Raw genomic sequence first — 13,123 nt, 5'->3', positions numbered from 1 at the left:
AGTGAAATTACCTAATTAACGAATAAAAACTATAACTAAATGAAATAAGCGCAAAGCGTAAAGCTTAAACAGTGATTATAGCAAAAAACAGTAACGTCAATTCAAATGATTGAAACAATTTCAAGTTGATCTTTTCTTATTTTGTTGGGATATTGTTGTCTTTCCATATACGAATTACTGTCCATCAACTCACAAAGAACATTGCCCGGTAATAGTAAAACAAAAAATCATTAAAAAAATATGACAACAAAACAGAACCCAGAGTAGTAGTCCAGTCGTCAGAGTTTTGACATCTAAAAATCATACGAACAAGCTGAATTTTGCTGAGAATGTCAATTTTGAGGCCAAAAAGTTTACCTCTTTTACCCCAAGGCTTTCCCCTAAAACACCCCTCGTAGAGGGGGAAAAACTGAAAAAATCGATTTACCAAGAATCGATTACAAATTTTTAAACAAAATTTATATCAACTCGACGGTAAAAATTCGATATCTTTTGATCAGAGTGTAAACTGATCCAATGATATTCAAACTGATAAATAAAAACCAATATCAATTAAATACAACGCATATCGATCGTTCGGAAGAAAAGGGTTAACATCTCAAAAATGTTCATTTCTCAATTTATTTCATTAAACTAACTAAAAAGGTGCCTACTATTAGGAACGCATGAAGTTTAGAGAGAATCTTCACTACCAGCCAAAAGATGTCCGCATGTAACACGGGGATTTTTGCATTTTTCGCAGAATATTTTGTACAAGATCGTTGTATCACAGTTTGTCACCGTTAGTGTTGTGTAGTGTTTCAAATATTTAGGAGAAAGAAGATACATTCGATATTGTTGCAAAAAGTAAGTAGTAAATGCATGTAAATTTTACAACGAAACAGATACATCTCAGAATGTTACAATCTTGGATTAAATTTCTAACTATTTCGCGTTTGTAACAAAGCCGCAACATTTTGTTTTGTAACTGTTTTGAACCAATTTTTTGAGTTAATTTGTTCACATACTATGTTTTATGTCAAAATGTAGCGCTTTTCTTGATTTATTTTTAAATAGTTACTGTAAAATTAGAACTTGTTACACTTTTGACTCAACTTTTGTGGTAAGTTTATTCACAGTCTTTGGGTTATATCAAAATATATCACTTTTCTTAATACTTTTTGTAATTTTTTACGATAATATTTTAGACCTGCAAGTATTTTCGTGCATGAAAAAAATATCAAATATCTAAATTATTAAATAAAGTATCCTTATTAAAAGTTTGTTTAATTATAAAAAAATCTTTTGATAGTTTTTTCAACAAAAATAACCAGTTTAGTTAACAAAGGTGTTTTGTATACAGGGTGTTACATTTTTGACCTAATGGGAGAACTTATTTTATTTTTAGCATCACGTAGTCTTAAATATGGCATTTACAAACCGAACCCAAAGGATACTTGCCGGGTGTCATCCTAATTTACTATTAGATTTCAAAGCGAATATGCCCAATTTGTTAGGTGGTACCGTCGAACAATCTGAAATTGAAAATGTATTGGTTGAAGACGTTCCAGAAATAATGCAATATGGGAACGAAGAAATGGATCTATTAAAGTGCAGTAAAAATTGCTCGGTCAATACTGATGCTAGCAGTCAAATATTATTAGGTAAATTTACATTATTATATTATATTTCCTTATTGACTTATTTTACTTTAAAGACATACCAGAAATAATGCACTATGAGATAGAAGTAATTGATACATTGAAAAGCAGTGAAAATTGCATAGTCAATAAAGATGCTATTCTTTCAAAGGAAAAAGAGCAAGAAACTTTACACATTCCAAGGGTGTCTAATTTAAACAAGAACGTTAAAGGTAAATTGAAGTTTTGAGGCGATATTTTGTTTATTAACTTGATTTTCATTTTAGATGTCCAGAATTTGGTTATAGAAAAAACACAAAACTGTTCATTTGCTTCATCTACCAGAAGTTCATCTTCGTCATCGAACTCTTCGTCAAGTTCATCAACAAGTAGTAGTGACTCAGATTCTGAAAATGAATCATTTTGATCTGATGACAGTGTTTAGGATCCACCCTATATTAAATCGTCATCAGATTCGGATGATATTGATTCAAGTAGAGAAGCAGAAAATATTAAGCTGTCAAAAAATATAAAATTACTTGATCCGTCCAAAACAGAAAAAAAAAGGAAAAATACGATTGAGAAATCCAGGCTTATGGCAAAAAAATATAGCAAAACAGTTGAGAAATAGCGGCCAAAGTTATGTTGGCTTAATTAGTGTAAAAACTGAAAATGGTAGTCAGAAAAAAATTAAAGAAAAACGCCCAAAAAGAATGCTTAAACCACCATGTGGTGAAAAGTGCAAACTACAATGTTCACAAAAAATAGATGAACAGCAGCGATTAAATATTTTCAATGACTACTGGGGATTACAAGATTTAAAGAAACAAAGGCAAAGTATAAACCCGAGGTACAAAAACAGTAATGCAGCTAATCCAAGAAATCCTAATAATGCATACTCTTTTATCATCGATAATAAAACTGTACGTGTTTGCAAGTATTTTTTTAGCTACACTGTCAATCAACAATAGAGTCATTCAAACCGTTTTGAAGTAGCAAAAAGTTTGCGAAAGTGGAAAAATTGTTGAAACTGATAAGCGCGGTACACATAACAACCACTATAAAGTAGACGAAGAAATAAAAAGTGAAATAAGAAGCCACATAAATTCGATACCTCGAATAAATAGTCATTACTGTAGATCGCATACTTCCAAACAATATATTGAAGGAAACAAAACTCTTGCAGATCTACATCGTGACTATCTTAAAAGTTGCGAAGAAAAACAACGACCAGCGGCAAACTATCACATGTACAGAAAAATTTTTGAGGAAGAATTTAACATTGCCTTTTATATACCCAAAAAAGATCAATGCGACCTTTGTTTGCAATTTAAAAATTCCTCTATTATTGAACAGCAAAATATTTTAGAAAAATATCAGAAACATTTGAAAGAAAAAGATTTAAGTCGCAAAGAAAAAGATAATGACAGAAATACTACAGAAAATACTAAAGTAATTGTTTTTGATCTGCAGGCAGTTTTGCCTTGTCCTGTAGGAGATACTGCAGCTTTCTATTATGTTTCAAAGCTTAATGTACTAAATTTTACTTTGTATGATATTAAAAACCACCAAGGTACTTGCTTCATGTGGCATGAGGGTGAGGCACAAAGGGGAGCGAATGAAATAGGTTCCTGTCTTTTTAAATTTTTAGAAAATATGAGCAATCAAAATGAAGAAGATTTAAATGTAATACTTTATTCCGACAACTGTACAGGCCAAAACAAAAACAAATTCATAATAGCTCTTTATATTTATGCAATATTAAAATTAAATATACGTTCAATCACCCATAAATTTCTTGTTTCCGGCCATAGCCAAAATGAAGGTGATAGTGTACACGCGACAATAGAAAAGGCAATAAAACTGTACAGAAAATCAAGCCCTATTTACGTTCCTGATCAGTATGCTTGCATTATGAGATCAGCAAAAAAAACCGGAAAAACATATAAAGTAAACGAACTTTGTTTTAAGGATTTTATGGATTTAAAAAAATTAACTTGTGACTTGTTTGTGAATATCCCTAAAAATGTAAAAACTTCGTCATTTAGGGTAATCAAATTAGAAAAAAACAATCCAAATACATTATTTTATAAAAATTCTTTTGAAGATACAGATTTCTGCCAAGCGGAAATTATTAGTTCGAGAAAAACTGTTAGTATAGAACAAATCAAAATAAAAAACGCATATTCCACGAAACCTGGTATATCAGAGGAGAGGCAAAAAAAACAGGTTTGATATCATTAGTCGAAAAGAAAAAATGCGTACCGCCATATTATTTTGATTTTTACAATAATTTGTAATGCTTTAATCTAATTCTTTTAACGATTTTAGGTATGTATTAAATAATTATAAATTAAGTTAACATTGTTACAACTTGTAAACATTTACTAATTTTTAATTCAAAACCGTTGCATGTATTTTTTTATAACAATAAATAAACAGTTAGAAAAATCACAATTATGTCATTTAATTAAACCCAACTTAGCCTACTTATTTAAATAAAAATCACAAAGTTTTATTAATTAATGATCAGGTAATAAAAAAAAAACTCCGAAAAAAATCTTAAAACTCTTCTCCTGCAAAAGTAGTTTTTCCGAGTTGTAACCCTTTTCTTCCGAACGATCGATATGTGCTGTAAATTATGAAAATTGGCTAAAAAACCAACGTAAACATAACTATGTAGAAGGTAAGGCATCTATTTCGGCTAAAGGTAAACAAGTTGGTCCAAGAAGCTTAAAGCCCCCATGTGTTTGTCGCATGAAATGTTACGAAAAACTATCTGAAGCAGACAGACAATTAATATTGTCTAATTATTGGCAGGAGGGTAGGAACAGTGACTTGAAGAGACAATTTTTGCAATCATGTATAGATGTCAAAGATGTACGAGTAGCACGTTCCAGAAGCAGAAAAAATCTGAAGCGGAAAAATGCCACATCCGGACCTGTCACATCCGGACCTCTCCATATCCGGACAGTTCGTGGAACAAATTTTTCGAAGATATGAACGGCTCCGACATTGTGATCGTTGTTTGTCCATCGTTTTTGTGGTAATATGGCCGAGAAGAGGAAGAAAAATGTTGTAACAATAGAAGAAAAGTTTCGTGCGTTGAAGAGGTTAGATACTGGTGAAACGGCTAAGAAGATTGCTGTTGAGATGGGTGTAGGGACTAGCACTGTGAGTGGCTGGAAAAAATCTAAAAACAAAATTGAAAAATAAAAATCTAAAAACAAAATTGAAAAATGGTGCTCATCGCAGGCTTCAACAACTGGGATAACGAAACTGAAAATGATGAAAACGCCCGTAATAACCATATCGATGAGTGTTTGTATCTTTGGTTCGCCCAAAGGAGGGAGTAGGGATTACCAATCTCAGGGCCTATACTAAAAGAAAAAGCCCTACACTTCAAGAAATAAATTGGAGGTGATAATGATTTCAAGGCAAGTGAAGGATGGTTGGAGAGTTGGAAAAATCGTTACGGTGTGCAGAATCTACAGATATGTGGTGAGAGACTGGCTGCTGACCCAGAAGTTGTCGAAGTCTTCAAAAAGACCTTGCACAGCTTACTATAAGAAGGAATTACCGGAGACCAGCTTTACAATGGTGACGAAACAGGTCTCAATTATAAAATGCTGCCGACCTACACTCTGGCCTCAAAACAAAAAGACAGTGCACCAGGTTGCAGTGCAAAGGTTGAAAAACATTTAGCAAAAAATAATCTACCGAGAAAGGCAGTCCTGCTGTTGAACAACGCACCCACTCATCCCGACCCAGAAGAACAAAAAGATGGCGAAATAAAGTGTATTTTTTGTCCCCAAATGTGACATTCCTCTGCCAGCCTATGGACCAAGGTGTTATAGAATCTATAAAACGTATCTATCTACGAAAGTTACTGACGGCATTGATTGCTAGAATAGATTAACAAGAAAACGTTACAGAGACTCTAAAAAAAGTGGACATGTTGGATGTGGTGATGTGGGTGGCACAAGCATGGGATGACATAAAACCAACAACAATGGTAAGGTCATGGAGGAAGCTGTTAGACCACAAAACAGTGGACGGGAGAAAGACCAGAGGAAGGTACCAATGAAACTTTCAACGAAGAAGAGATCGCTGAACTAAAACACCTGAAATGGTTAAGGAAAGTGTCAGGAAGCACATTGCGTATATTCCAACCTACGAGAATCATTACAGCAGAGAAAGAACCAAAAAGAAAAAGACTTAGACGCTGAAGTGGCTATAAACAAACTAAATAATTTGTGATTTACAGAAGTGTCTTCCAAAACCCTTACTGTCATGCGATTTATCATTTTACAAGATAAAACTATGGACCCTTAACTTCACTATCCGCGATGCTTCTGATGGTATCATCTCCTATATGATGTGGGACGAAAGTAAGAGTGGCTGTGGGGGGAACGAGTTGGCGTCTGCGCTTGTTAAGTGGATTTGCAATAATATTGGCAATACTGAAAAAATTATTATATGGTCTGATAACTGTTAAGGCCAGAACAAAAACATGGCGCTTACCATGGCTTTATACTCAATACTATGGAAATTTCCCATCGTCAGAGTAATAAATCTAAAGTTCTTATTGAAAAGTCATACTGACATGGAAGTAGACACCTGCCATGCTTTAACTGAACGAAAACGTAAACATCTGGGTTGTTTGGAAATTATGACACCTTGGGACTGGCAGCAGGTCGTTAGACAGTGCTCAAATAAATATCAGGTACAATGGAGGTTTCAGATATGTCGAAAATTTTGAGATTCTCTACGATAACACGTCTGCGCCATTTGGTAAACAGAAACCTACTACAAAGAAAGAACCGTTTCTAATTTCGTCAGCAGTTTATTTTCAAGTCAGGCAAGGCGATGTTGATACATTATATTACAAGCAAAACTTTGAGGAAGATTTTCGAGTCGTTGAACATAAACGAAAAAAAAGAGGTACATTAAAATTGCCTGATTCTTTACCAGCTATACGTAGTACCCAAAAACCTATTATCGAAAATAGTATAAAGATATTATATCACTGATACCTTTCCTTCCGTCATGATTTTTACAAAAATTTGAGTTATGGTGATAACACTCATTACGAGTACCCCCTGCCAAACGCAGATGTTGAGGTCGACGTTATGGAACCAAATTAATAGTTTTAAGCTTTATTGCTCGTATTTCTAGGTACAAGTAATGCATTTTATTATATGAACATTTATAATATTTTATATTCTTATAAATAACAATAAAAATTTGACATAACGTTTTTTTTATTTTTTAGAACAAAAATATTTTTTTTTTGAGTTACAAAACACTATGTTCTTTCAAAGTTCTACAAAAAAAAATAAACCGAAACTACTATCAGGAATAGTACAACTATTTAGTACAACATTAACTTCCTTACTAATAAAATACAAAATTATTTTCAAAACTTGGAAAATATAAAAACACGCGTAACAACATATATATATATATATATATATATATATATATATATATATATATATATATATATATATATATATATATATATATATATATATATATATATATATATATATATATATATATACATGTATAGACAGTACATTAAGTTTTAAATTAGATATTACACTAGTACACTCAACTGAATTGAGTTATCAGTGGAGCAGGTGATATTAAGTGGCCTGCGCGATCTCCAGATCTTACACCCATGAACTTTTTTTTTGGGGTGCATTTAAAAAGCACCATCTACGATCATCCTGAGGTTAGAGCCCAAAATTTGGATGAACAAAGAAACCGAATAAAAGAAGTCTCTAATTCTATTACAGCAGAAACTCTTACATCTGAATCTTTTCTGTAGGGCATACAGAATTATTACTTATTCTATTGGGAATTATTTTTTATTTTCAATAAGAGTTTTTTTCAATATTTTTTGTTTTATATTTTTAAAGAAATGCGCTTTTATTTTTAATTCAACCATAAAAAATAGTTCACATTATTAAAAACCGATACAAATGCACCGCCTTATAATGGTCAGTGTATTTTTATCGAGTTTATGTCATAAGAAATGAACCGGGTGTACGTAAGCAAAACAAAAATCGACAGGTGGAGTTGAATACCACTTGCGTTGTTCTGTGTTATTAAATGGTTTTCTCGTTTTCTGTCTAGGAGTCTAGGTGTCGGAGCGGAGGGGATCGGAGAATTACAATTACCTCGTACGAGGCAATTTTATCGCTTTATGTATTTGCAATATCTAATCCAAAAATTAACGTACTGTATATATATATATATATATATATATATATATATATATATATATATATATATATATATATATATATATATATATATATACTTGCGAGCAAAAAAATCGACTCACTCGATGAATTGTAGTTTATACTTAGTAATTTTATATTGTGTTTTACTTTGATTTAAAATAACTAATGCAAAAAAAATATGTCTATTATAGAACTTCCAAAAAATAATTGTTTTATGCAAATTGAGAGTGGTGGAACTAAAAACTGCATTGAATCTGATTAAGTGATGAAGAATCCTCATCCTCAGGAAGCGAATCCTCAGGAATCAGTCAAAAACTTAATAAAAGCATAAGTGATGAAGAAGAGAAAATAGTATTAATTTTGATTTTTTGTTGTTAATTTACTTTTATATTCATTACATAATGACTTTCATTCATAACATATTTTCCCACATACAATATTTATTTATTTATGTTATCTTTATTATGCTCTTTACTTACTAACTTTATAAATATTGGCGTCATTGTAATAAAAATTACTTCTATTTACGATATTTTACTTTTAATTTTACATATATGTGGATATACACTGGCCAAACAGAGTAGTCAAAAAATATAACTTATTTTGCCTTTGAGTCGAATCTTTTTGCTCGCAAATGTATGCATGTATATATATTTGAAAGTGGCGTTACAGTTAATGAACGTTTAGAAAGATATAATTTCGAGTTTGCAGGAAATGTGTTAGCTGAAGTATGGAGTTCAATGGAAATTGATGACTAGAACGTTATTGCAAAATATGTTGGGCCAGGCGAACAAGATCTTCCTGATTCCAGACATTAAATGGTATTCAGAGCATGTGAGTGAAAGCATCAGAGATGTAGAAACAAAATGCTGTCATCCAAGAAGTGGCCTATTTAGATTACTAGACAACAGGTTTCGTCCTACTCCACTAAAAGTAAAACAAACAGTTAATGACTTAGTTTTGAATGACGGAGGGCAATTTCTCAATTTTCCAGTCAATTAAGCTCTACGCTTAACTGATTCACTCAAAGATTTCCTGCAAATGAACTACGATTATTTTTGTTCGAAGGTAAAATTGAAGCTTTTATGTCGAACATGCAAAACGTGTTGTATTTATCATGCTTTAAGTCACTAAAATCATCGAGAAGATCCATAAAAAAAAGTTAACACGCACACTGATATGAAAGTTAGGCCAGTAAGAACCGCTGCTCGTCGTGCTAATGAACTGATATGCATTATTCAAAATTTACAACATCACGATGTTGAATAGCTCGGGATTCGGGTGTCATTGACTGAAGACTGTTAATTTCAATTAATATGTATACCAAAATTTTAACAGATGTTTGTTTTGTTCCTAATATTACTTAAGATTATAATACTTGTACCTTACTCTGTGTTAAATAAATTGTCAATAAAGTTGTTTAATTGAATATTATGTGCGTTAAAGTCCTCTATCGTAAATCTATTTTTTTATTTCTATAATTATAACTGCTGCTCATGAATTAATAAAAAAACGGAATACATTCAAAGAAAAATTCATATAATAATGTTTAAGTAACATGGAGGGGGAGTAAGAGCTTTGATTACTTTTGCTGACAAGGGAGATAAGAGGTACATACGAGCCCCTTCCCATATCAGTTGGCCCACTTATGGAATTTACAGTTTAAGTCGATTACCATAAACAAATTATACTATGCATTAACCCATGCATTAATCCAAAAACATTACTCTTATAGATTTTTGATTTATTTTCAACAATAAAAAAAAATTCACTAAACCTTGGCTATACGACGATACATCGATATTAAACTAGCCTTTGATAGATGGCGCTACTTGATACCGAATTGGTTTCGGTGTTGACATTTGCCATTCGTGACATGACGTCTGTCAAAATTTTAAGTTTTAAAAACAATTAGTTTGGTTTTTACAGCCGTCAAAAGCAAGCAAATTTTGTATTTTCGGAGAAATGGAAAAAGTCGAGTATAGTTCGGTGATTAAGTTCCTCAACAAAAAGGGTAAAACGAATGTGCAAACCAAAGCCGACCTGGACGAAGTTTATGTTGAGGTTGTACCTTCGTTAGCAACAGCAAAATTTTGGAAAGCTGAATTTGTTCGTGGTCGTACGAGAGTTTTTGATGATGAGCGTCCCGGGAGGCCAAATGAAGTCACCACGCCGGAAATGATCAACAAAGTGCATGACATGATTATGGCAGATCGTCGAATTAAGCTCCGCGAGTTAATAGAGGTCCTAAACATTTCCTACGAACGCGTACACAACATCATTCACCATCATTTGGGCATGAAAAAGCTATCCGCGCGATGGGTGCCGCGTTTGCTGACAATCGATCAAATGCAAAAACGTGTGAACACTTCGGAAACGCTTTTGGCGATGATACGGCGCGATCCGAAGGATTTTTTTCGCCGATTTATCACCGTTGATGAAATCTGGGTGCATTATTACACACCGGAAACCAAAGAACAGTCGAAACAGTGGCGCAAACGCGGCGGAGGGCCGCCGAAGAAGGCAAAGAGTGCACACTCGGCCGGAAAAGTGATGGCGACTGTTTTCTGTGATGCGAAGGGTATCATCCACATCGACTACTTGGGAAAAGAAAAAACAATCAATGGTGAGAACTACGCAGCATTATTAGATCGATTCGATGCCAAATTGCGTAGAAAACGCTCCGGTTTGGAACCCAAAAAAGTGCTCTTTCACCAAGACAATGCACCAGCTCACCGATCGGCCGACGCCATGGCAAAACTACACGAATTGGGCTATGAATTGGTTGAACACCCACCGAATTCTCCAGATGTTGCCGCCAGCGATTTTTTCCTGTTTCCAAACCTAAAAAAATGGCTCTGAGGACGAAGTTTCGCAACAAATGATGAAGTCGTCGCTGAAACTTCGGCCTATTTTTGAAGAGCTCGAGCAAAAGTACTATTCGGATGGGATACGAAAAATTGGAACATCGTCTTGCTAAGTGTATCGAGCTAAAAGGGGGGCTATGTTGAGAAATAAATTGATTTAATTCCAAAAAACTTGTTTTTTCTATCAAAGACTAGTTTTTTATCAATCAACTCTCGTACATTCAGTTATGTCAACATACGTTGATTTTTTCATAATTACGTTAAATCCAGAGGTAGCTATGGAAAAATGACATCAAAACAATAATATTGTCAGTTAATGTCAAATGTATTTTATAGTATTGTAAAGCTTTTTGCCGTTTGTGGATTGTACAATGGGTCGAGGTAAAGTTGTCGATGAGAAAATTTGTTCAATCATTATTAAATTTTTTAATTCTGGAGAAAATCTAATCCGGAAATCGCGAATATGTTGCAATTGTCACACTATAGTGTAAGAAATATAGTCAGAAGATACAAAACTACAGGTTCGGTCGTCATAAAACCTAGAAATGTACGAAAAAGTAAAATAACCGAAGCAGATCGAAGCGCATTAAGACGCATTATAGTGAAAAATCGACGAGCAAGTTATATGGAGTTGGAGTTGAAGTTTTATGGAGTGACGTTATTGGAAGACACGTTTCTAGATCATCATGTCACCAAGAGGCCCACAAATTAAGATTTGGTACTTACAAAGTAAGTTTTATAGTTGAAAAAATTAGCACGAATTGTTTTTAATAAATTTTATTTTATTTTAGGCTAAGGAAAAGCCACTTTTAACATTACAACAAAAAATAGACTAAGATGGTCAAAAGAGCATAAATATTGGACTCAATCGCAATGGAATTCAATACAATGGAGTGATGAGTCCGGATTTGAAGTGTCTGTTGGAGACAGTAAAAGTCGCATCATGAAGCTTTCCATCCCGACTATCTAAAGAGAAAAGTCAAATTTCCTGCATCTGTTATGATCTGGGGCAGCATGTCGTCTAAAGGTGTGGGAAAGTTACATTTTATCGATGGGATTGTAAACACGGACAAATATTTGAATATTTTAGAAGAATCTCTTTTACCGATTATGGAACACCGTTTAACATCAGCGGAAGATTTTGTCTTCCAACAGAACGGCGCAGGTTGTCATACCTCAAAAAGAGTATAAAATGGATTGAATAGCAATATCATGGCATACCACTTCTGGAATGGGTTTCTAACAGTCCCGACTTGTCCTCGATTGAGACTTTGTGGTGCGAAATGAAAAAGCTTTGAGAAAACATCCTGTCAGGTATGTCAACGAATTGAAGGAAAAATTGTGTAAATTAGAATTTTGTCAGAACTTGGTAAAAACTATGTCTCGAAGAATTGGATGTCATTAAAAATAAAGGGGATGTAACTCAGTGGTAAACAGCATACAAGATATTGTCAAACATTTTGCACGAGAGATTGAAGCCTTATACCAAAACGATTCTAGGAGAATATCAGGAAGGATTCAGGCGTGGACGTTCAACCATTAGCCAGATCTTTACACTACGACAGATCCTCGAAAAAGCGCAAGAGTTTAACATAGATATGTATCAATGTACAAGTCTTTACAACGCTATGAATGAGTTAAGAATTCTAAAAAAAACTCATATGTTTGATAAAAGTGACAATGGGAAGATGCTATCAGCAGTAAAAAACGAACTCGTCAACCCCATTTGAAATACATAGGGGGTTAAGGCAAGGAGATGCGCTGGCGTGTCAGCTTTTTAATGCCGCCTTAGAAAAAGTTGTACGAGACGCTAATTTAAATAGCAGGGGAACAATATTTAATAGATCAGTCCAAATTCTAGCACATGCAGACGACGTGGGCATTATAACAAGAACCAGAGCGAGAACTGCGGAAATCCTAACCGAGCTAGTAGCAGCAGCAGAACGAATGGGGTTACATATAAATCAAAATAAAACCAAATTCATGGCGACTAACACAAACACAAGAGCTGGAAATGTTGACGCAGATTTAATCATCAATGACCAAAAATTCGAAGCAGTCAAAGAGTTCATATTTCTAGGGACATCGGTTAACTCCAAAATAACACATCTGAGGAAATAAAAAGGCGAATAATAATTGCAAACAAATGTTATCATGGTCTATCAAAGTACTTAGCTAACAAACGTCTGTCTCAAAAAACTCGTATAGGGCTGTATTGAACAATGATAGTCCCCGTTCTCACATATGGATCAGAGGCATGGATGCTAACTATAACAGATGAATCCGCTCTATCGATTTCTGAAAGAAAGATGCTACGCAAGATATTCGGAGCGGTCTGTGAGAACGGAATATGGAGGCGTAGATATAACTTTGAACTGCAGAA

At 33.7% G+C, this 13,123-nt stretch overlaps 1 protein-coding gene across 1 annotated transcript in view; it reads right to left on the bottom strand.

The window, feature by feature from the left end:
* Positions 1-13,123, bottom strand: part of LOC140447403 (uncharacterized) — a 34,847-nt gene that overhangs the window by 14,052 nt on the left and 7,672 nt on the right. The window lies entirely within an intron of this gene.

The sequence above is a fragment of the Diabrotica undecimpunctata genome, chromosome 8, assembly GCF_040954645.1.
Source record: "Diabrotica undecimpunctata isolate CICGRU chromosome 8, icDiaUnde3, whole genome shotgun sequence".
Lineage (NCBI taxonomy): Eukaryota > Metazoa > Arthropoda > Insecta > Coleoptera > Chrysomelidae > Diabrotica > Diabrotica undecimpunctata.
The sequence above is the reverse complement of the archived record's forward strand: the minus strand, read 5'-3'. Positions and strand labels throughout refer to the sequence as shown.